Below are 23,237 nucleotides of genomic sequence, written 5' to 3'. Positions count from 1 at the left end.
GTTCTTGGAAACTACACTGCATTAGGCCTACAAATTGGGTATGGGGTGTAGAGAGATGGTGTGTTCCACTCCAAGGAGTTCTCCAGGTTGCCTTTCCTGAGCTTCGATCTTCCGGCTCTCGTTTAGTAGTTCTTGGAAACTACACTGCATTAGGCTTACAAATTGGGTATGGGGTGTAGAGAGATGGTGTGTTCCACTCCAAGGTGTTCTCCAGGTTGCCTTTCTTGAGCTTCGATCTTCCGGCTCTCGTTTAGTAGTTGTTGGAAACTACGCTGCATTAGGCCTACAATTTGGGTATGGGGTGTAGAGAGATGGTGTGTTCCACTCCAAGGTGTTCCCCAGGTTTCCTCGCCAATGCTTCGATCTTCATGCTCTCGTTTAGTAGTTGTTGGAAACTACGCTGCATTAGGCCTACAAATTGGGTATGGGGTGTAGAGAGATGGTGTGTTCCACTCCAAGGTGTTCTCCAGGTTGCCTTTCCTGAGCTTCGATCTTCCGGCTCTCGTTTAGTAGTTCTTGGAAACTACACTGCATTAGGCCTACAAATTGGGTATGGGGTGTAGAGAGATGGTGTGTTCCACTCCAAGGTGTTCTCCAGGTTGCCTTTCCTGAGCTTCGATCTTCCGGCTCTCGTTTAGTAGTTCTTGGAAACTACACTGCATTAGGCCTACAAATTGGGTATGGGGTGTAGAGAGATGGTGTGTTCCACTCCAAGGTGTTCTCCAGGTTGCCTTTCCTGAGCTTCGATCTTCCGGCTCTCGTTTAGTAGTTCTTGGAAACTACACTGCATTAGGCCTACAAATTGGGTATGGGGTGTAGAGAGATGGTGTGTTCCACTCCAAGGTGTTCTCCAGGTTGCCTTTCCTGAGCTTCGATCTTCCGGCTCTCGTTTAGTAGTTGTTGGAAACTACGCTGCATTAGGCCTACAAATTGGGTATGGGGTGTAGAGAGATGGTGTGTTCCACTCCAAGGTGTTCCCCAGGTTTCCTCGCCAATGCTTCGATCTTCATGCTCTCGTTTAGTAGTTGTTGGAAACTACGCTGCATTAGGCCTACAAATTGGGTATGGGGTGTAGAGAGATGGTGTGTTCCACTCCAAGGTGTTCTCCAGGTTGCCTTTCCTGAGCTTCGATCTTCCGGCTCTCGTTTAGTAGTTCTTGGAAACTACACTGCATTAGGCCTACAAATTGGGTATGGGGTGTAGAGAGATGGTGTGTTCAACTCCAAGGTGTTCTCCAGATTGCCTTTCCTGAGCTTCGATCTTCCGGCTCTCGTTTAGTAGTTCTTGGAAACTACGCTGCTTTAGGCCTACAAATTGGGTATGGGGTGTAGAGAGATGGTGTGTTCCACTCCAAGGTGTTCCCCAGGTTTCCTCGCCAATGCTTCGATCTTCATGCTCTCGTTTAGTAGTTGTTGGAAACTACGCTGCATTAGGCCTACAAATTGGGTATGGGGTGTAGAGAGATGGTGTGTTCCACTCCAAGGTGTTCTCCAGGTTGCCTTTCCTGAGCTTCGATCTTCCGGCTCTCGTTTAGTAGTTCTTGGAAACTACACTGCATTAGGCCTACAAATTGGGTATGGGGTGTAGAGAGATGGTGTGTTCCACTCCAAGGTGTTCTCCAGGTTGCCTTTCCTGAGCTTCGATCTTCCGGCTCTCGTTTAGTAGTTCTTGGAAACTACACTGCATTAGGCCTACAAATTGGGTATGGGGTGTAGAGAGATGGTGTGTTCCACTCCAAGGTGTTCTCCAGGTTGCCTTTCCTGAGCTTCGATCTTCCGGCTCTCGTTTAGTAGTTGTTGGAAACTACGCTGCATTAGGCCTACAAATTGGGTATGGGGTGTAGAGAGATGGTGTGTTCCACTCCAAGGTGTTCCCCAGGTTTCCTCACCAATGCATCGATCTTCATGCTCTCGTTTAGTAGTTGTTGGAAACTACGCTGCATTAGGCCTACAAATTGGGTATGGGGTGTAGAGAGATGGTGTGTTCCACTCCAAGGTGTTCTCCAGGTTGACTTTCCTGAGCTTCGATCTTCCGGCTCTCGTTTAGTAGTTCTTGGAAACTACACTGCATTAGGCCTAAAAATTGGGTATGGGGTGTAGAGAGATGGTGTGTTCCACTCCAAGGTGTTCTCCAGGTTGCCTTTCCTGAGCTTCGATCTTCCGGCTCTCGTTTAGTAGTTCTTGGAAACTACACTGCATTAGGCCTACAAATTGGGTATGGGGTGTAGAGAGATGGTGTGTTCCACTCCAAGGTGTTCTCAAGGTTGCCTTTCCTGAGCTTCGATCTTCCGGCTCTCGTTTAGTAGTTGTTGGAAACTACGCTGCATTAGGCCTACAAATTGGGTATGGGGTGTAGAGAGATGGTGTGTTCCACTCCAAGGTGTTCTCCAGGTTGCCTTTCCTGAGCTTCGATCTTCCGGCTCTCGTTTAGTAGTTCTTGGAAACTACAAAGCATTAGGCCTACAAATTGGGTATGGGGTGTAGAGAGATGGTGTGTTCCACTCCAAGGTGTTCTCCAGGTTGCCTTTCCTGAGCTTCGATCTTCCGGCTCTCGTTTAGTAGTTCTTGGAAACTACACTGCATTAGGCCTACAAATTGGGTATGGGGTGTAGAGAGATGGTGTGTTCCACTCCAAGGTGTTCTCCAGGTTGCCTTTCCTGAGCTTCGATCTTCCGGCTCTCGTTTAGTAGTTCTTGGAAACTACACTGCATTAGGCCTACAAATTGGGTATGGGGTGTAGAGAGATGGTGTGTTCCACTACAAGGTGTTCTCCAGGTTGTCTTTCCTGAGCTTCGATCTTCCGGCTCTTGTTTAGTAGTTGTTGGAAACTACGCTGCATTAGGCCTACAAATTGGGTATGGGGTGTAGAGAGATGGTTTGTTCCACTCCAAGGTGTTCCCCAGGTTTCCTCGCCAATGCTTCGATCTTCATGCTCTCGTTTAGTAGTTGTTGGATACTACGCTGCATTAGGCCTACAAATTGGGTATTGGGTGTAGAGAGATGGTGTGTTCCACTCCAAGGTGTTCTCCAGGTTGCCTTTCCTGAGCTTCGATCTTCCGGCTCTCGTTTAGTAGTTCTTGGAAACTACACTGCATTAGGCCTACAAATTGGGTATGGGGTGTAGAGAGATGGTGTGTTCCACTCCAAGGTGTTCTCCAGGTTGCCTTTCCTGAGCTTCGATCTTCCGGCTCTCGTTTAGTAGTTCTTGGAAACTACACTGCATTAGGCCTACAAATTGGGTATGGGGTGTAGAGAGATGGTGTGTTCCACTCCAAGGTGTTCTCCAGGTTGCCTTTCCTGAGCTTCGATCTTCCGGCTCTCGTTTAGTAGTTCTTGGAAACTACACTGCATTAGGCCTACAAATTGGGTATGGGGTGTAGAGAGATGGTGTGTTCCACTACAAGGTGTTCTCCAGGTTGTCTTTCCTGAGCTTCGATCTTCCGGCTCTTGTTTAGTAGTTGTTGGAAACTACGCTGCATTAGGCCTACAAATTGGGTATGGGGTGTAGAGAGATGGTTTGTTCCACTCCAAGGTGTTCCCCAGGTTTCCTCGCCAATGCTTCGATCTTCATGCTCTCGTTTAGTAGTTGTTGGATACTACGCTGCATTAAGCCTACAAATTGGGTATTGGGTGTAGAGAGATGGTGTGTTCCACTCCAAGGTGTTCTCCAGGTTGCCTTTCCTGAGCTTCGATCTTCCGGCTCTCGTTTAGTAGTTCTTGGAAACTACACTGCATTAGGCCTACAAATTGGGTATGGGGTGTAGAGAGATGGTGTGTTCCACTCCAAGGTGTTCTCCAGGTTGCCTTTCCTGAGCTTCGATCTTCCGGCTCTCGTTTAGTAGTTCTTGGAAACTACACTGCATTAGGCCTACAAATTGGGTATGGGGTGTAGAGAGATGGTGTGTTCCACTCCAAGGTGTTCTCCAGGTTGCCTTTCCTGAGCTTCGATCTTCCGGCTCTCGTTTAGTAGTTCTTGGAAACTACACTGCATTAGGCCTACAAATTGGGTATGGGGTGTAGAGAGATGGTGTGTTCCACTCCAAGGTGTTCTCCAGGTTGCCTTTCCTGAGCTTCGATCTTCCGGCTCTCGTTTAGTAGTTCTTGGAAACTACACTGCATTAGGCCTACAAATTGGGTATGGGGTGTAGAGAGATGGTGTGTTCCACTCCAAGGTGTTCTCCAGGTTGCCTTTCTTGAGCTTCGATCTTCCGGCTCTCGTTTAGTAGTTGTTGGAAACTACGCTGCATTAGGCCTACAATTTGGGTATGGGGTGTAGAGAGATGGTGTGTTCCACTCCAAGGTGTTCCCCAGGTTTCCTCGCCAATGCTTCGATCTTCATGCTCTCGTTTAGTAGTTGTTGGAAACTACGCTGCATTAGGCCTACAAATTGGGTATGGGGTGTAGAGAGATGGTGTGTTCCACTCCAAGGTGTTCTCCAGGTTGCCTTTCCTGAGCTTCGATCTTCCGGCTCTCGTTTAGTAGTTCTTGGAAACTACACTGCATTAGGCCTACAAATTGGGTATGGGGTGTAGAGAGATGGTGTGTTCCACTCCAAGGTGTTCTCCAGGTTGCCTTTCCTGAGCTTCGATCTTCCGGCTCTCGTTTAGTAGTTCTTGGAAACTACACTGCATTAGGCCTACAAATTGGGTATGGGGTGTAGAGAGATGGTGTGTTCCACTCCAAGGTGTTCTCCAGGTTGCCTTTCCTGAGCTTCGATCTTCCGGCTCTCGTTTAGTAGTTCTTGGAAACTACACTGCATTAGGCCTACAAATTGGGTATGGGGTGTAGAGAGATGGTGTGTTCCACTCCAAGGTGTTCTCCAGGTTGCCTTTCCTGAGCTTCGATCTTCCGGCTCTCGTTTAGTAGTTGTTGGAAACTACGCTGCATTAGGCCTACAAATTGGGTATGGGGTGTAGAGAGATGGTGTGTTCCACTCCAAGGTGTTCCCCAGGTTTCCTCGCCAATGCTTCGATCTTCATGCTCTCGTTTAGTAGTTGTTGGAAACTACGCTGCATTAGGCCTACAAATTGGGTATGGGGTGTAGAGAGATGGTGTGTTCCTCTCCAAGGTGTTCTCCAGGTTGCCTTTCCTGAGCTTCGATCTTCCGGCTCTCGTTTAGTAGTTCTTGGAAACTACACTGCATTAGGCCTACAAATTGGGTATGGGGTGTAGAGAGATGGTGTGTTCAACTCCAAGGTGTTCTCCAGATTGCCTTTCCTGAGCTTCGATCTTCCGGCTCTCGTTTAGTAGTTCTTGGAAACTACGCTGCATTAGGCCTACAAATTGGGTATGGGGTGTAGAGAGATGGTGTGTTCCACTCCAAGGTGTTCCCCAGGTTTCCTCGCCAATGCTTCGATCTTCATGCTCTCGTTTAGTAGTTGTTGGAAACTACGCTGCATTAGGCCTACAAATTGGGTATGGGGTGTAGAGAGATGGTGTGTTCCACTCCAAGGTGTTCTCCAGGTTGCCTTTCCTGAGCTTCGATCTTCCGGCTCTCGTTTAGTAGTTCTTGGAAACTACACTGCATTAGGCCTACAAATTGGGTATGGGGTGTAGAGAGATGGTGTGTTCCACTCCAAGGTGTTCTCCAGGTTGCCTTTCCTGAGCTTCGATCTTCCGGCTCTCGTTTAGTAGTTGTTGGAAACTACGCTGCATTAGGCCTACAAATTGGGTATGGGGTGTAGAGAGATGGTGTGTTCCACTCCAAGGTGTTCTCCAGGTTGCCTTTCCTGAGCTTCGATCTTCCGGCTCTCATTTAGTAGTTCTTGGAAACTACACTGCATTAGGCCTACAAATTGGGTATGGGGTGTAGAGAGATGGTGTGTTCCACTCCAAGGTGTTCTCCAGGTTGCCTTTCCTGAGCTTCGATCTTCCGGCTCTCGTTTAGTAGTTCTTGGAAACTACACTGCATTAGGCCTACAAATTGGGTATGGGGTGTAGAGAGATGGTGTGTTCCACTCCAAGGTGTTCTCCAGGTTGCCTTTCCTGAGCTTCGATCTTCCGGCTCTCGTTTAGTAGTTCTTGGAAACTACACTGCATTAGGCCTACAAATTGGGTATGGGGTGTAGAGAGATGGTGTGTTCCACTCCAAGGTGTTCTCAAGGTTGCCTTTCCTGAGCTTCGATCTTCCGGCTCTCGTTTAGTAGTTGTTGGAAACTACGCTGCATTAGGCCTACAAATTGGGTATGGGGTGTAGAGAGATGGTGTGTTCCACTCCAAGGTGTTCTCCAGGTTGCCTTTCCTGAGCTTCGATCTTCCGGCTCTCGTTTAGTAGTTCTTGGAAACTACACTGCAGTAGGCCTACAAATTGGGTATGGGGTGTAGAGAGATGGTGTGTTCCACTCCAAGGTGTTCTCCAGGTTGCCTTTCCTAAGCTTCGATCTTCCGGCTCTCGTTTAGTAGTTCTTGGAAACTACAAAGCATTAGGCCTACAAATTGGGTATGGGGTGTAGAGAGATGGTGTGTTCCACTCCAAGGTGTTCTCCAGGTTGCCTTTCCTGAGCTTCGATCTTCCGGCTCTCGTTTAGTAGTTCTTGGAAACTACACTGCATTAGGCCTACAAATTGGGTATGGGGTGTAGAGAGATGGTGTGTTCCACTCCAAGGTGTTCTCCAGGTTGCCTTTCCTGAGCTTCGATCTTCCGGCTCTCGTTTAGTAGTTCTTGGAAACTACACTGCATTAGGCCTACAAATTGGGTATGGGGTGTAGAGAGATGGTGTGTTCCACTACAAGGTGTTCTCCAGGTTGTCTTTCCTGAGCTTCGATCTTCCGGCTCTTGTTTAGTAGTTGTTGGAAACTACGCTGCATTAGGCCTACAAATTGGGTATGGGGTGTAGAGAGATGGTTTGTTCCACTCCAAGGTGTTCCCCAGGTTTCCTCGCCAATGCTTCGATCTTCATGCTCTCGTTTAGTAGTTGTTGGATACTACGCTGCATTAGGCCTACAAATTGGGTATGGGGTGTAGAGAGATGGTGTGTTCCACTCCAAGGTGTTCTCCAGGTTGCCTTTCCTGAGCTTCGATCTTCCGGCTCTCGTTTAGTAGTTCTTGGAAGCTACACTGCATTAGGCCTACAAATTGGGTATGGGGTGTAGAGAGATGGTGTGTTCCACTCCAAGGTGTTCTCCAGGTTGCCTTTCCTGAGCTTCGATCTTCCGGCTCTCGTTTAGTAGTTCTTGGAAACTACACTGCATTAGGCCTACAAATTGGGTATGGGGTGTAGAGAGATGGTGTGTTCCACTCCAAGGTGTTCTCCAGGTTGCCTTTCCTGAGCTTCGATCTTCCGGCTCTCGTTTAGTAGTTCTTGGAAACTACACTGCATTAGGCCTACAAATTGGGTATGGGGTGTAGAGAGATGGTGTGTTCCACTCCAAGGTGTTCTCCAGGTTGCCTTTCCTGAGCTTCGATCTTCCGGCTCTCGTTTAGTAGTTCTTGGAAACTACACTGCATTAGGCCTACAAATTGGGTATGGGGTGTAGAGAGATGGTGTGTTCCACTCCAAGGTGTTCTCCAGGTTGCCTTTCTTGAGCTTCGATCTTCGGGCTCTCGTTTAGTAGTTGTTGGAAACTACGCTGCATTAGGCCTACAATTTGGGTATGGGGTGTAGAGAGATGGTGTGTTCCACTCCAAGGTGTTCCCCAGGTTTCCTCGCCAATGCTTCGATCTTCATGCTCTCGTTTAGTAGTTGTTGGAAACTACGCTGCATTAGGCCTACAAATTGGGTATGGGGTGTAGAGAGATGGTGTGTTCCACTCCAAGGTGTTCTCCAGGTTGCCTTTCCTGAGCTTCGATCTTCCGGCTCTCGTTTAGTAGTTCTTGGAAACTACACTGCATTAGGCCTACAAATTGGGTATGGGGTGTAGAGAGATGGTGTGTTCCACTCCAAGGTGTTCTCCAGGTTGCCTTTCCTGAGCTTCGATCTTCCGGCTCTCATTTAGTAGTTCTTGGAAACTACACTGCATTAGGCCTACAAATTGGGTATGGGGTGTAGAGAGATGGTGTGTTCCACTCCAAGGTGTTCTCCAGGTTGCCTTTCCTGAGCTTCGATCTTCCGGCTCTCGTTTAGTAGTTCTTGGAAACTACACTGCATTAGGCCTACAAATTGGGTATGGGGTGTAGAGAGATGGTGTGTTCCACTCCAAGGTGTTCTCCAGGTTGCCTTTCCTGAGCTTCGATCTTCCGGCTCTCGTTTAGTAGTTGTTGGAAACTACGCTGTATTAGGCCTACAAATTGGGTATGGGGTGTAGAGAGATGGTGTGTTCCACTCCAAGGTGTTCCCCAGGTTTCCTCGCCAATGCTTCGATCTTCATGCTCTCGTTTAGTAGTTGTTGGAAACTACGCTGCATTAGGCCTACAAATTGGGTATGGGGTGTAGAGAGATGGTGTGTTTCACTCCAAGGTGTTCTCCAGGTTGCCTTTCCTGAGCTTCGATCTTCCGGCTCTCGTTTAGTAGTTCTTGGAAACTACACTGCATTAGGCCTACAAATTGGGTATGGGGTGTAGAGAGATGGTGTGTTCAACTCCAAGGTGTTCTCCAGATTGCCTTTCCTGAGCTTCGATCTTCCGGCTCTCGTTTAGTAGTTCTTGGAAACTACGCTGCATTAGGCCTACAAATTGGGTATGGGGTGTAGAGATGGTGTGTTCCACTCCAAGGTGTTCCCCAGGTTTCCTCGCCAATGCTTCGATCTTCATGCTCTCGTTTAGTAGTTGTTGGAAACTACGCTGCATTAGGCCTACAAATTGGGTATGGGGTGTAGAGAGATGGTGTGTTCCACTCCAAGGTGTTCTCCAGGTTGCCTTTCCTGAGCTTCGATCTTCCGGCTCTCGTTTAGTAGTTCTTGGAAACTACACTGCATTAGGCCTACAAATTGGGTATGGGGTGTAGAGAGATGGTGTGTTCCACTCCAAGGTGTTCTCCAGGTTGCCTTTCCTGAGCTTCGATCTTCCGGCTCTCGTTTAGTAGTTCTTGGAAACTACACTGCATTAGGCCTACAAATTGGGTATGGGGTGTAGAGAGATGGTGTGTTCCACTCCAAGGTGTTCTCCAGGTTGCCTTTCCTGAGCTTCGATCTTCCGGCTCTCGTTTAGTAGTTCTTGGAAACTACACTGGATTAGGCCTACAAATTGGGTATGGGGTGTAGAGAGATGGTGTGTTCCACTCCAAGGTGTTCTCCAGGTTGCCTTTCCTGAGCTTCGATATTCCGGCTCTCGTTTAGTAGTTCTTGGAAACTACACTGCATTAGGCCTACAAATTGGGTATGGGGTGTAGAGAGATGGTGTCTTCCACTCCAAGGTGTTCTCCAGGTTGCCTTTCCTGAGCTTCGATCTTCCGGCTCTCGTTTAGTAGTTCTTGGAAACTACACTGCATTAGGCCTACAAATTGGGTATGGGGTGTAGAGAGATGGTGTGTTCCACTCCAAGGTGTTCTCCAGGTTGCCTTTCCTGAGCTTCGATCTTCCGGCTCTCGTTTAGTAGTTCTTGGAAACTACACTGCATTAGGCCTACAAATTGGGTATGGGGTGTAGAGAGATGGTGTGTTCCACTCCAAGGTGTTCTCCAGGTTGCCTTTCCTGAGCTGCGATCTTCCGGCTCTCGTTTAGTAGTTGTTGGAAACTACGCTGTATTAGGCCTACAAATTGGGTATGGGGTGTAGAGAGATGGTGTGTTCCACTCCAAGGTGTTCCCCAGGTTTCCTCGCCAATGCTTCGATCTTCATGCTCTCGTTTAGTAGTTGTTGGAAACTACGCTGCATTAGGCCTACAAATTGGGTATGGGGTGTAGAGAGATGGTGTGTTCCACTCCAAGGTGTTCTCCAGGTTGCCTTTCCTGAGCTTCGATCTTCCGGCTCTCGTTTAGTAGTTCTTGGAAACTATACTGCATTAGGCCTACAAATTGGGTATGGGGTGTAGAGAGATGGTGTGTTAAACTCCAAGGTGTTCTCCAGGTTGCCTTTCCTGAGCTTCGATCTTCCGGCTCTCGTTTAGTAGTTCTTGGAAACTACACTGCATTAGGCCTACAAATTGGGTATGGGGTGTAGAGAGATGGTGTGTTCCACTCCAAGGTGTTCTCCAGGTTGCCTTTCCTGAGCTTCGATCTTCCGGCTCTCGTTTAGTAGTTCTTGGAAACTACACTGCATTAGGCCTACAAATTGGGTATGGGGTGTAGAGAGATGGTGTGTTCCACTCCAAGGTGTTCTCCAGGTTGACTTTCCTGAGCTTCGATCTTCCGGCTCTCGTTTAGTAGTTCTTGGAAACTACACTGCATTAGGCCTACAAATTGGGTATGGGGTGTAGAGAGATGGTGTGTTCCACTACAAGGTGTTCCCCAGGTTTCCTCGCCAATGCTTCGATCTTCATGCTCTCGTTTAGTAGTTGTTGGAAACTACGCTGGATTAAGCCTACAAATTGGGTATGGGGTGTAGAGAGATGGTGTGTTCCACTCCAAGGTGTTCTCCAGGTTGCCTTTCCTGAGCTTCGATCTTCCGGCTCTCGTTTAGTAGTTCTTGGAAACTACACTGCATTAGGCCTACAAATTGGGTATGGGGTGTAGAGAGATGGTGTGTTCCACTCCAAGGTGTTCCCCAGGTTTCCTCGCCAATGCTTCGATCTTCATGCTCTCGTTTAGTAGTTGTTGGAAACTACGCTGGATTAAGCCTACAAATTGGGTATGGGGTGTAGAGAGATGGTGTGTTCCACTCCAAGGTGTTCTCCAGGTTGCCTTTCCTGAGCTTCGATCTTCCGGCTCTCGTTTAGTAGTTCTTGGAAACTACACTGCATTAGGCCTACAAATTGGGTATGGGGTGTAGAGAGATGGTGTGTTCCACTCCAAGGTGTTCTCCAGGTTGCCTTTCCTGAACTTCTATCTTCAGGCTCTCATTAAATTGTGGTTAAACGGAACAACTGCATTTGGCGTACTAGTTGGTTTGGGGCCTACTATCGGTGTCTGCCACTCCTTGCTGTTCTCCTGGTTTCCTGTCCTGAAATTCCATTTTCAGGCTCTCGTTAAGCAGTTGTTAATGTTAGACTGCATTTGGCCTACTAGTTGGGTTGGGGCCTACTATCGGTGTCTGCCACTCCTTGCTGTTCTCCTCCACTGAACAAAGCTGTGCCGCCTGTTTACTACGGTTGCCAATTTTGAACTGCATTTCGACTACTTACTGATTTGGGCCTACTCTCTGTGTCAGCCTCTCATTCCAGTTGTCCTCCACTGCAATGCCCCCTGGTTAGTCCTGTGTTACCAATTTTGAACTGCATTTAGCCAACTTTACTATATCTACACTATATCTGTGTTTCCTCCTCATCCTGCCCATTGCCCAGCCAGTGATAGATGAGTCTGCTGGTACATTGACCCATAACGCAAAATTCCCCGTGCACGCTACACAGCAAGATTGTGACCCTGCTGAAAGTCAGGTTCCTCTTCCCGCATACCATACCACCTTACACGGGGACAAAGAGGAAGGTGCAGATGAAAGTGCAGGTTCCTTCATCAGGTGGGGGGAGGAATACTAGTTGGCGACGTCACTGGCACAGGGCCTCTCATAGTACGCAAAAGTGTTGCTGCCGGTGGGAGGCGCCCCCGCCATGCAAACACACCGCTGTAATTTGAGGGGCCCTGTGCCAGTGCCAATGCCAACGAGTGGGCCCCCCCTGCTTGCTCAGGATCACAGCACTTGCAAAGTTGAAATACTTACCTCTCCCTGCTCCACTGCCGTGACGTGGTCCAGATTTACTGGGCCCACTAATTACTTGAACCAGCCCTACCTCCCACAACTTTAGCCCAATGACCCCCAATTTCAAATGCCTTCCAATTATTATAAGGTAAATTACGATTGACAAGCTTCTTTAACAAGAATGGATGTTTTTGCCATTAAAATGGGCAGTGTAGGTGTTTTCCTGGCCTCCACTCACTGCCGACTATGCTCCCCCATTGACTTGCATTGGGTTTCGTGTTTCGGGCGATACCCGACTTTTCGCGATAATCGGCCGATTCCACTCGACTCGACTTCTAAGATAGTCGGGTTTCGCGAAACACGGCTCGACTCTAAAAAGGTCAAGGTCGCTCAACCCTAGTCAGGTCTATCAGCCTGAAACTTCTGCAGCACGCGCTGCAAATCAGGGGCGATGGCATACAAAATTACCCCCTCTTTGAGAATACCCGCCGGCTCAGGAACACCCGGAGAGTCAGGCACAAAACTCCTTGACAGGGCATCAGCCTTCACATTCTTAGAGCCCGGAAGGTACGAAACCACAAAATCAAAACGGGAGAAAAACAGCAACCATCGAGCCAGTCTAGGATTCAACCATATGGCAGACTCGAGATAAGTCAAATTCTTGTGATCCGTCAAGACCACCACGCGATGCTTGGCTCCTTCAAGCCAATGTCGCCACTCCTCGAATGCCCACTTCATGGCCAACAACTCTCGATTACCAACATCATAATTGCGCTCAGCAGGCGAGAATTTTCTAGAAAAGAAGGCACATGTTTTCATCACCGAGCCATCAGAACTTCTTTGCGACAAAACAGCCCCTGCTCCAATCTCAGAAGCATCAACCTCGACCTGAAACGGGAGCGAAACATCTGGCTGGCACAACACAGGGGCAGAAGAAAAACGACGCTTCAACTCCTGAAAAGCCTCTATAGCCGCAGAGGACCAATTGACCACATCAGCACCTTTCTTGGTCAAATCAGTCAACGGTTTAGCAACACTAGAAAAATTAGCGATGAAGCGACAGTAAAAATTAGCAAAGCCCAGGAACTTCTGCAGGCTCTTCACAGATGTCGGCTGAGTCCAATCATAAATGGCCTGAACTTTAACAGGGTCCATCTCGATAGTAGAAGGGGAAAAAATGAACCCCAAAAATGAAACCTTCTGAACCCCAAAGAGATATTTCGACTCCTTCACAAACAAGGAATTCGCACGAAGGACCTGGAACACCATTCTGACCTGCTTCACATGAGACTCCCAATCATCCGAAAAGACCAAAATATCATCCAAATATACAATCATGAATCTATCCAGGTACTCTCGGAAGATGTCATGCATAAAGGACTGTAACACAGATAGAGCTTTAGAAAGCCCGAATGGCGTAACCAGGTACTCAAAATGGCCCTTGGGCGTATTAAATGCTGTTTTCCATTCATCGCCCTGTTTAATTCGCACAAGATTATACGCCCCTCGAAGATCTATCTTGGTGAACCAACTAGCCCCCTTAATCCGAGCAAACAAATCAGACAGCAGCGGCAAAGGGTACTGAAATTTGATTGTGATCTTATTAAGAAGGCGGTAATCAATACAAGGTCTCAAAGAGCCATCCTTCTTGGCCACAAAAAAGAACCCTGCTCCCAACGGTGATGACGACGGGCGAATATGACCTTTCTCCAAGGATTCCTTTATATAACTCCGCATAGCGGCATGCTCTAGCACAGATAAATTAAACAGTCGGCCCTTAGGAAACTTACTACCAGGAATCAAATTAATAGCACAATCGCAATCCCTATGAGGAGGTAAGGCACCGGATTTGGGCTCTTCAAATACATCCCGGTAATCTGACAAAAACTCAGGGACTTCAGAAGGAGTGGAAGGCGAAATTGACAGCAATGGAACATCACCATGTACCCCCTGACAATCCCAGCCGGACACAGACATAGATTTCCAATCCAATACTGGATTATGGACCTGTAGCCATGGCAACCCCAAAACGACCACATCATGCAGATTATGCAACACCAAAAAGCAAATATCCTCCTGATGTGCAGGAGCCATGCACATGGTCAATTGATTCCAGTACTGAGGCTTATTCTTGGCCAAAGGCGTAGCATCAATTCCTCTCAATGGAATAGGATACTGCAAGGGCTCCAAGAAAAAACCACAGCGCCTGGCAAACTCCAAGTCCATCAAATCAAGGCAGCGCCTGAATCCACAAATGCCATAACAGAATAGGACGACAGAGAGCAAATCAGAGTAACGGACAAAACAAATTTAGACTGTACCGTACTAATGGTGGCAGACCTAGCAAACCGCTTAGTGCGCTTAGGACAATCGGAGATAGCATGAGTGGAATCACCACAGTAAATACACAGCCCATTCCAACTTCTGTGTTCTTGCCATTCAGCTCTTGTCAAAGTCCTATCACACTGCATAGGCTCAGGCCTATGCTCAGAGAATACCGCCAAATGGTGCACAGCTTTGCGCTCACGCAAGCGCCGATCGATCTGAATGGCCAAGGACATAGACTCATTCCGACCAGCAGGCGTGGGAAATCCCACCATGACATCCTTAAGGGCTTCAGAAAGACCCTTTCTGAAAATTGCCTCCAGGGCACACTCATTCCACTGAGTAAGCACAGACCACTTTCTAAACTTATGACAGTACACCTCCGCTTCATCCTGACCCTGACACAAAGCCAGCAAGATTTTCTCTGCCTGATCCACTGAATTTCATTCATCATAAAGCAATCCAAGCACCAGAAAAAACGCATCTACATCACGCAATGCAGGATCTCCGGGCGCAAGGGAAAATGCCCAGTCTTGAGGGTCACCACGCAACAAAGAAATAATGATTTTTACTTGTTGAACGGGGTCACCAGAGGAGCGGTGTTTCAAAGCTAGAAACAGTTTACAATTATTTTTGAAATTCAGGAACTTAAATCTATCCCCAGAAAACAAATCAGGAATTGGAATTCTAGGCTCTAACATCGGATTCTGAACCACAAAATCTTGAATGTTTTGTACCCTTGCAGTGAGATGATCCACACAAGAGGACAGACCTTGAATGTCCATATCTACACCTGTGTCCTGAACCACCCAGAGGCTTAGGGGAAAAGAAAGACAAAAAACACTGCAGAGAAAAAAATGGTCTCAGAACTTCTCTTATTCCTCTATTGAGATGCATTAATACTTTTGGCCAGCTGTACTGTTATGACTTGGTGGTTAGGAGCACCCGGAACGACCTGATGGTTAAACTCACACAGGACAAGCTCTGGGAAGTGGGAGCTCTGCCGACCGCAACCCCTAATCCTATCACACAACTAGAAATAGCCGTGGAGTGTACCGAACACGACCTAGACGCCTCTTCACAGCCTAAGAGCTAACTAGCCCTAAAGATAGAAAATAAAGCCTACCTTGCCTCAGAGAAATTCCCCAAGAGAAAAGGCAGCCCCCCACATATATTGACTGTGAGATAAGAAGAAAGTCACAAACACAGAAATGAAAGAAATGAAACAGGTTTTAGCAAAGGGAGGCCAGACTTACTAAACAGACTGAAGATAGGAAACCCTACAAAAAGACCACGCAGAGTGTGCAAAAAGACCTCCGCACCGACTCACGGTGTGGAGGTGCCACTCTGCATCCCAGGGCTTCCAGCTAGCAGGGCAAGATCATGATAGCCAGCTGGACAAGGAAGCAATGAACAAATAAATAACTAGCAGGGACTTAGCTTCTGCTGGAGTAGACAGGTCACCAGAAAGATCCAAGAGTGAACTGAACCAGTACAAGGGGGTTATTTGGCGTGCACTCAGCTTGTATAAGGCGTGGTGCTGGTGTAATGGACCAATGGCCCGAATACAATAAAGTAACAAATTTCACCACACTCTCTATAGATCAATTATGCAGGGGTACTATAAATTTATTGATATAAACTAGGAGCTCAACAGAATATTGCAGTATATGCGATTAACAACGTTTCAGCTCAACCAGAGCCTTTATCACGTATCGCTTGTTCCAGTAATGGAATAGAGTGTAGAGAGGAAAAAATCACAGCAATAAAGTGTAAGCTCTTAAGCAATATCCTTAGTATGTTTATAGAGGCTCCCTTCAGGAAATGTGGACCTTGAAGTAATATAATGGCTACGCTTGCAGAAGCTCACTTGTGGATGGTATGGACCTGTGATAGAGCGGCGCTCCCGCGCTTTGCTCTGGTGCCGCGTGTGTCCAGACACACGGCTCTGGTTGAGCCGAAACGTTGTTAATCGCATATACTGCAATATTCTCTTGTGCTCCTAGTTTATATCAATAAATTTATAGTACCCCTGCATAATTGATCTATAGAGAGTGCGGTGAAATTTGTTACTTTATTGAACCAGTACAAGAACATTGACAGCTGGCATGGAGTAACGATCTGAGTGGAGTTAAATAGAACAGCCAGCCAAAGAATAAACTACGTCACCTGTGGAAGGAACCTCAGAAGCAGCAGCTCCACCCACAGCCACCAGAGTGAGTCCATGGACAGAACTCGCCGAAGTACCATTCATGACCACAGGAGGGAGTTCGATAACAGAATTCACAACAGTTCCCCCCAGCTCAAACAGTGCTCAACCACTTGCAATACTTACCTCTCCCTGCTCCACCACTGTGTAGTCTGTGCTGTTAAATCCTTCAATGGCACTGCAAATGCAAATTTGTTGAAATGATAGATGATAGTTACAATATACAGGGGTCCTGGCCTCCATTTTGACCAGTTAATACTTTGCGCCTACTACCACTGTCTGCTACTCAGCAGAGGAGCCCACCCCAGAACTTAGCTATGCCGCCTGTTTATTCCTATTACCAATTTTGAACTGCTTTTAGCCTAATTTTGTATTTGGGCCTACTAACCTTGTCTGCGCCACTCATTACAGTTGTCCTCCACTGAACAAAGCAATGCCACCTGTTTAGTCCTGTTACCAATTTGGAAATGCATTTAGCTTACTTTTTTATTTTGGGCCTACTAACTGTGTCTGCGCCACTCATTACAGCTGTCCTCCACTGAACAAAGCTATGCCACCTGTTTAGTCCTATTACCAATTTTGTACTGCATTTAGCCTACTTTTTAATTTTGGGCCTACTAACTGTGTCTGTGCCACTCATTACAGTTGTCCTCCACTGAACTAAGCTAGGCCGCCTGTTTAGTCCTGTTACCAATTTTGAACTGCATTTAGCCTACTTTTTTATTTTGGGCCTACTAACTGTGTCTGCGTCACTCATTACAGTTGTCCTCCACTGAACAAAGCTATGCCGCCTGTTTTGTCCTGTTACCAATTTTTAACTGCATTTCACCTTCTTTTTTATTGTGGGCCTGCAAACTGTGTCTGCGCCGCCGCCACTCATTACAGTTGTACTCCACTGAACAAAGCAATGCCGCCTGTTTAGTCCTGTTACCAATTTTGAACTGCATTTAGCCTACTTTTTTATTGTGGGCCTACAAACTGTTTATGCGCCACTCATTACAGTTGTCCTCCTGTTGTGAATTCAGCTTTTGGGCTCCCTCCGGTGGTTGTAGAGGGTAATGCAGTTGTGCCTGGACTGCAGGAGTGGACAGGTGTATCTACTAATTGCAAAACTGACTGGGGTATATAGCTTTGCAGGATCCTTTAGTCAGTGCCAGTTGTCCATTGTTTTTGAAGGATTCTCTTCCCTGCTGGTCTCTCCAGTTTGCTGTGCTTTTCTACAAAGATAAGTTCTGGCTTTGTTTTTGCTGTCCACCGGCTGTGGACCTTATAGTTCTGTGCATTTTCATGTTTTTGTCTTGTCCAGCTTAGTCTGTGAAGGATTTTTTTTGCAGCCTAGCTATTTCTCTGGAGATGCAGATATACCTCCCATGTCTTTAGTCAGATGTGGTGATTCGTATTTTCTGTGGTGGATATTTTCTAGTGTTTTTATACTGACCGCATAGTACTCTGTTCTATTCTTTCTTTTTAGCTAGTATGGCCTCCTATGCTAAAATCTGATTTCATATCTGCGTATGTTATTTCCCTCTCCTCTAACAGTCAATATTTGTGGGGGGCTATCTATCCTTTGGGGATTTTCTCTGAGGCTAGATAGGTTTCCTGTTTCTGTCTTTAGGGGTAGTTAGATCTTACGCTGTGTCGAGGGGTCTAGGGAGTATTAGGTACCCCCCACGGCTACTTCTAGTTGCGCTGCTAGGTTCAGGGTTTGAGGTCACTACATGGACCACCTTCTCCAGAGTCCGTCTCATGCTGCTCCCAGGCCACCAGATCATAACATCCTCCACTGAACAAGCTATGCCACCTGTTTAGTCCTGTTACCAATTTTGTACTGCATTTAGCCTAATTTTTTTGGGGGGGTCTACAAACTGTGTCTGCGCCACTCATTACAGTTGTCCTCCACTAAACAAAGCAATGCCGCCTGTTTAATCCTGTTACCAATTTTGAACTGCATTTAGCCTACTTTTTTATTTTGGGCCAACTAACTATGTCTGCGCCACTCATTACAGTTGTCCTCCACTGAACAAAGCTATGCCACCAGTTTAGTCCTGTTACCAATTTTGAACTGCATTTAGCCTACTTTTTTATTGTGGGCCTACAAACTGTGTCTGCGCCACTCATTACAGCTGTCCTCCACTGAACAAAGCTAGGCCGCCTGTTTAATCCTGTTACCAATTTTGAACTGCTTTTAGCCTACTTTTTTATTTTGGGCCTACTAACTGTGTCTGTGCCACTCATTACAGTTGCCTTCCACTGAACAAAGCTATGCCACCTGTTTAGTCCTGTTACCAATTTTGAACTGCATTTAGCCTACTTTTTTATTGTGGGCCTACAAACTGTGTCTGCGCCTCTAATTACAGTTGTCCTCCACTGAACAAAGCTATGCCACCTGTTTAGTCCTGTTACCAATTTTGAACTGCTTTTAGCCTACTTTTGTACTTGAGCTTACTAACCGTGTCTGCCCCACTCATTACAGTTGTCCTCCACTGAACAAAGCTACGCCGCCTGTTTAGTCCTGTTACCAATTTTGAACTGCTCTTAGCCTACTTTTGTATTTGGGCCTACTAACTGTGTCTGCACCACTCATTACAGTTGTCCTCCACTGAAAAAAGCAATGCCGCCTGTTTAGTCCTGTTACCAATTTTTAACTGCTTTTAGCCTACTTTTGTACTTGAGCCTACTAACCGTTTCTGCCCCACTCATTACAGTTGTCCTCCACTGAACAAAGCTACGCCGCCTGTTTAGTCCTGTTACCAATTTTGAACTGCTCTTAGCCTACTTTTGTATTTGGGCCTACTAACTGTGTCTGCACCACTCATTACAGTTGTCCTCCACTGAACAAAACAAGGTAGCCTGTTTAGTCCTGTTACCAGTTTTGAACTGCATTTAGCCTACTTTTGTACTTGAGCCTACTAACCGTGTCTGCCCCACTCATTACAGTTGTCCTCCACTGAACAAAGCTACGCCGCCTGTTTAGTCCTGTTACCAATTTTGAACTGCTCTTAGCCTACTTTTGTATTTGGGCTTACTAACTGTGTCTGCGCCATTCATTACAGTTGTCCTCCACTGAACAAAGCTATCCTGCCTGTTTAGTCCTGTTACCAGTTTTGAACTGCATTTAGCCTACTTTATTATCTGAGCTTATATCTGTGTTTCCTCCTAATCCTGCCCATTGCCCAGCCACTGCTAGATGAGTCTGCTGGTACATTGACCCAGACCACTACTTTCTCCTTGCACTCTACCCAGCCTGAATCTGACCCTGCTGAAAGTCAGGATCCCCTTCCCGCTTACTATACCACCTTACACGGGGACAAAGAGGAAGGTGCAAATGAAAGTGCAGGTTTCTTCATCAGGTGGGGGGGCTGTTGTGAATTCCGCTCTTGGGCTCCCTCCGGTGGTTGTAAGTGGCACTCTTGTGAGTTCTGCTCTTGGGCTCCTGTTATGAACAGGTAATTCAGAACCACAATGGACATAGAAGTTCAGAGCACACAAAGTGACCTGACAATTACCTAAAACAAAGAACGAGCTCTGAGACGTGGGAACTCTGCTGACCGCAATCCCTAATCCTAACACACCACACTAGAGGTAGCCGTGGATTGCGCCTAACGCTCCCTATGCAACTCGGCACAGCCTGAGAAACTAACTAGCCCTGAAGATAGAAAAATAAGCCTACCTTGCCTCAGAGAAATTCCCCAAAGGAAAAGGCAGCCCCCCACATATAATGACTGTGAGTAAGATGAAAATACAAACACAGAGATGAAATAGATTTAGCAAAGTGAGGCCCGACTTACTGAATAGAACGAGGATAGGAAAGATAGCTTTGCGGTCAACACAAAAACCTACAAACAACCACGCAGAGGGGCAAAAAGACCCTCCGCACCGACTAACGATACGGAGGTGCTCCCTCTGCGTCTCAGAGCTTCCAGCAAGCAAGAAAAACCAATAAAGCAAGCTGGACAGAAAAAATAGCAAGCAAAAATAACATAAGCAAAACTTAGCTTATGCAGGAAGACAGGCCACAGGAACGATCCAGGAGGAAGCAAGACCAATACTAGAACATTGACTGGAGGCCAGGATCAAAGCACCAGGTGGAGTTAAATAGAGCAGCACCTAACGACTTAACCTCATCACCTGAGGAAGGAAACTCAGAAGCCGCAGTACCACTCTCATCCACCAAAGGAAGCTCATAGACAGAACCAGCCAAAGTACCACTCTCGACCACAGGAGGGAGCTTGGCCACAGAATTCACAACAGGCTCCCTCTTGTGGTTCCTAGTGGTATGGCTGCTCCTTGGAGTTAGCTGTCTTCAGCTGCCTCCACTTATCGTCTCTTCTGCTCGGCTATTTAGGCCTGGCTCTTTCTTCAGCCAGTGCCACTTGTAAATGGTTCCTGGTTGGATTCACATCTCTTTGGAGTTCCCTGTTATCCTGACCAGTTCAGCAAAGCTAAGTTTTTGCTTGCTCTTTTCTGTCCATAGTTTGTGGACTTATCCATTCTGTGCTTTCTATGTTTGTCCAGCTTATCAGTGTGAATTAATTCTGTCTTGCTGGAAGCTCTGGGAGGCAGATTTGCCCTCCACACCTTTAGTCAGGTGTGGAGATTTTTTTGTAAACTCTGCGTGGATTTTTGTAGTGTTTTATACTGACCGCACAGTATTCCATCCTGTCCTATCTATTTAGCTAGACTGGCCTCCTGTGCTCATTCTGGTTTCATTCTGTGTATGTCTTTTCCCTCTCCACTCACAGTCATTATTTGTGGGGGGCTAATCTATCCTTTGGGGATTTTCTCTGAGGCAAGATAGCTTTCCTGCTTCTTTCTTTAGGGGTAGTTAGCTCTTAGGCTATGACGAGATGCCTAGGGAGAGTTAGGAGCATTCCATGGCTGCTTCTAGTGTTGTGTTGAACTTAGGGACTGCGGTCAGTACAGTTACCACTTCCTTCAGAACTCGTTCCATGTTGCTCCTAGACCACCGTATCATAACAGTACAAGTGGCCAAAAATGAATTAAATGCATCTCAAAAGAAGGAAAAGAAAGTTCTGAACCATTTTTTTTTCTGTGCTCTGGTTTGTCTTTTTTTTCCTCTTGATATCTGGGTGGTTCAGGATATATGCTTTGGCATGGATGTTCAGGGTTTGTTTTCTCGTGTGGATCAACTTGCTGCAAGAGTACAGAGTATCCAGGACTATGTTGTCCAGACTCCGGCTTTAGAGCCTAGAATTCCTACTCCTGATTTGTTTTTTGGGGACAGATCCAAGTTTTTGAACTTTAAAAATAACTGCAAATTGTTTTTGCTTTGAAACCCCGTTCTTCTGGTGATCTTATTCAGCAAGTAAAAATCATCATATCCTTGCTGCATGGTGACCCTCAAGACTGGGCTTTTTCTCTTGAAACAGGGGATCCGGCATTATTGAATGTAGATGCATTTTTTCAAGCACTCGGATTATTGTATGACGAACCTAATTCTGTGGATCATGCAGAAAAAACCCTGTTGGCCTTGTGTCAAGGTCAGGAAGCGGCAGAGTTATACTGCCAGAGATTTAGAAAATGGTCTGTGCTCACTAAATGGAATGAAGAGGCTCTGGCTGCTATTTTCAGAAAAGGTCTTTCTGAAACCCTTAAAGATGTTATGGTGGGCTTTCCTACGCCTGCCGGTATGAGCGAATCTATTTCTCTAGCCATTCAGATTGATCGGCGTCTGCGCGAGCGCAAAGCTGTGCTCCATATGGCAGTATCCTCTGAGCAAAGTCCTGAACCTATGCAATGTGATAGGATTTTGTCTAGAATAGAACGGCAGGAATTCAGACGTCAGAATAGGCTGTGTTTTTACTGTGGTGATTCGGCTCATGTTATCTCTGATTGCCCTAAGCGTACTAAGAGACTCACTAGGTCTGTTACCATTAGTACTATACAGCCTAAATTTCTCTTATCTGTGACCCTGATTTGCTCATTGTCGTCCTTTTCTGTCATGGCATTTGTGGATTCAGGCGCTGCCCTGAACTTAATGGACTTAGAATTCGCCAGGCGCTGTGGTTTTTCCTTGCAGCCTTTGCAGAGCCCTATTCCTTTGAGGGGTATTGATGTTACACCCTTGGCCAAGAATAAACCTCAGTACTGGACACAGATGACTATGTACATGGCTCCTGCACATCAGGAAGATTGCCGTTTTCTGGTGTTGCATAACCTGCATGATGTTGTTGTACTGGGATTTCCATGGTTACAGGAACATAATCCGGTGCTGGATTGGAAAACTATGACTGTGACTAGTTGGGGTTGTCGAGGAGTACATAGTGACGTTCCTTTGATGTCAATTTCCTCTTCCCCTCTTCTGAGGTTCCTGAGTTTTTGTCGGATTTCCAGGACGTATTTGATGAGCCCAAGTCCAGTTCCCTTCCTCCGCACAGGGACTGTGATTGTGCTATTAACTTGATTCCTGGTTGCAAGTTCCCCAAGGCCGACTTTTCAATCTGTCTGTGCCAGAGCATGCCGCCATGCGGAGTTATGTTAAGGAGTCTATGGAGAAGGGGCATATTCGTCCCTCTTCGTCACCATTGGGAGCGGGTTTCTTTTTTGTTGCTAAGAAGGATGGCTCCTTGAGACCCTGTATTGATTATCGTCTTCTTAATAAGATCACGGTCAAATTCCAATACCCCTTGCCTTTGCTTACTGATTTGTTTGCTCAGATTAAGGGGGCTAGTTGGTTTACTAAGATTGACCTCCGAGGGGCATATAATCTTGTTCGTATTAAACAGAGTGACGAATGGAAAACTGCATTTAATACGCCCGAATGCCATTTTGAATACCTTGTGATGCCATTTGGGCTCTCTAATGCTCCATCTGTGTTCCAGTCTTTCATGCATGATATTGTCCGCAATTATCTTGATAAATTCATGGTCGTATATTTGGATGATATTTTGATTTTTTCCGATGTGATGCAGGTCAGGATGGTGTTCCAGATCCTTTGTGATAATGCTTTATTTGTGAAGGAGTCTAAGTGCCTATTCGGAGTTCAGAAGGTCTCTTTTTTGGGTTTTATTTTTTCTC

The sequence above is a fragment of the Ranitomeya imitator genome, chromosome 1, assembly GCF_032444005.1.
Source record: "Ranitomeya imitator isolate aRanImi1 chromosome 1, aRanImi1.pri, whole genome shotgun sequence".
Lineage (NCBI taxonomy): Eukaryota > Metazoa > Chordata > Amphibia > Anura > Dendrobatidae > Ranitomeya > Ranitomeya imitator.
The sequence above is the reverse complement of the archived record's forward strand: the minus strand, read 5'-3'. Positions refer to the sequence as shown.